This window comes from Olea europaea, unplaced genomic scaffold (genome assembly GCF_002742605.1).
Source record: "Olea europaea var. sylvestris unplaced genomic scaffold, O_europaea_v1 scaffold1301, whole genome shotgun sequence".
In the NCBI taxonomy this organism is placed as follows: domain Eukaryota; kingdom Viridiplantae; phylum Streptophyta; class Magnoliopsida; order Lamiales; family Oleaceae; genus Olea; species Olea europaea.
Window position 1 is genome coordinate 136,089 of NW_019230477.1, and position 2,297 is coordinate 138,385.

General features: G+C 35.9%; 1 pseudogene; it reads right to left on the bottom strand.

Moving 5' to 3' along the window:
- LOC111374873 overlaps nt 1–2,093 on the bottom strand; it is a 15,280-nt pseudogene extending 13,187 nt beyond the window's left edge.
- Nucleotides 2,094–2,297: the final 204 nt, after the last annotated feature.

Here is a 2,297-nt window from a genome sequence, read left to right on the forward strand (position 1 = left end):
CTAAGATTAGCAATTGTAGTACCTATTTGCACCATCCATTCCCGTTGCCTATCCACCTTCTCCCTAACATCACCAAGTACCATTTCAAACCTCCTTATCATGTCCTCCGATGCATTGTTGTCATTATCATTTCGGCTTGAGTTGGAACCTTCTCTTTCTGACATCATATCGCACAATTTTTTTTATGCCTCACAAAGATTTCACTCAGAAAACACTCACTATGGCTTTTTCCCTCTATTAAACTCACCACTCGGCCTTTTACCAATCAAAGACTCCCTCCAAGCACTTCAAAGAATCAAGTGAACTAAATCAATTGTTTTACCGAGAATTCAAACAAACAGAATATTAATCGAAGACCACGAGACTCAAAGGACTTGAATAAATGGAATAGATGAATGTTTTGACAAGAATATGTGAATAGACTCAATAAAAGATTGAAAGAATCGAACCCAATTGAATATCCCAAAGTCAAACACAATGTAGGAAGTGTTGTTGATAGAAAAACAAAATCAAACAATAATAATATCAAATTTTTTTTGTACTTCTTGATGAAAGAAGATGATTAAACTACCAACAACTCAATGAGACGACTAAAAGAAAAATAAGAACGAAGAAGAACTAAGAAAACAAAATTAATGACTCAAACAATAAAGAAAAGATATAACTTTCAATTAATTTGGAGCCAAAGCTCTGATACTAACTGATGCGAAACCCGTAGCAACGTTGACTACAAAATCCACAACAAAATTGACGAATCCAAGAAAGCTAAATTAATCTAAGAGTTTAGGATTAACCCAAAAGAAAGTCGAACCAAAAAATTCAACAAGAATGACGCTTGAAAGACCCCTTGATCACGCAATCCAAGAATTAAATCCGGTTGTTTGAACGCTACAAGTTAACACTTGATAAGTTCGAAGTTGGTCCATGAAGAACGATGAAGAGAAGACAATACGCCTCACTTTTAATTCAATATCAATAATGTCAAAAGTTTTTTTAAACAATTGAATGGAAATTCCTATTTATACTAAACCTAAAAACTAGGTAAAAATCGTGCAAAAGTCGATCATAATCTCCAAAATATGGATAAGAATAAAAAACTAACAAAATATGAAAAATTGCCGAAATTAGGAAATTCGCCAAAAAAATTGGTCTATGCGACCGCATGGTGTATTTTCATGCGGTCGTATGGTTCAACCAAAAATCCATCTTGAGTTTTGGTATGCCTCCATGCGGTCGCATGGTGTTTTAGCTGTGCGGTCGTACTGACTTATTTTCAGCCTCCGATTTCGTCACTTGATAACAAATTGATCCAAGTTGATTCGGCATTCGATCCGAACATGAAAGTTGTTCCATTTTGAGTCTCGAACATGGTTCCATCATTGGTTTCTTGAACGAGCAATCTCATTGCTTGTTTCACTTGTTTTGCCATTAATCGTGTCATTGGTCTGCCATCGACTATCAACGGATCTCGTCTCGCACTCGCCTTCGTCAGGCTCGACTCTTGGATCATATCATGACAACTCAACGCTCTCAAAACACCAACATCACTGATTGAGGTATCTCTTGTTTGATTAGTGGAATTACTGAGACCATCAAATGCTAACTTCATCACCATTGGGACATTAAGAAAAAGCATTTCTGCAATACCCTGCAAAGTAATAATGAAACTTATAAGGAATTATATATAGCATGTAGAGTAAATATCATCTCGATGTCAATGTATGCTTCAAATATCCGCGTGTACACATTGTATATGTGTAGTGCAATGAACATAATTAACTTAATAAGTAAAACTTTTTAAGCTTAGAACATTATGTATATCCATACCAAAATTTCAGGATCTTCAAGCAACTGTTCTTCGATGCAAATCTTGCCACGAAGCTCCAGTTCCTTTTCTTTACTCTTCTTGGCTACCGCAAGCCTTCTGCTACGAACCTTCCGATACTCTCTCCGTGGTACAGCCACAATTTCCATTTTTCCAATTCCAAATGGTCAAACTTCTTAAATTAAACTTCCTCCGACCGAAAATTGAGTTAGAGCTCCAAGAGGCTGACTTTACAAAATGAGTGTTGAGTTCCATCATTGGGCCACTAAGAAAGGTATTAAGCATTTTTATTTAACAATCTCCACCTTGCTTGACACCTTTAGGTCTTCATTGTGGACTAGAGGTTAACTCCTCCTTCGATATCATGTGCTCTTTATACCTGCAAAAGAGATTTCAGTTAGGAATAATATTTAGAAGATTTAAACAATCCCTAAATTTATGTACATGAAGTATTTTTGTACCCATATCTGCT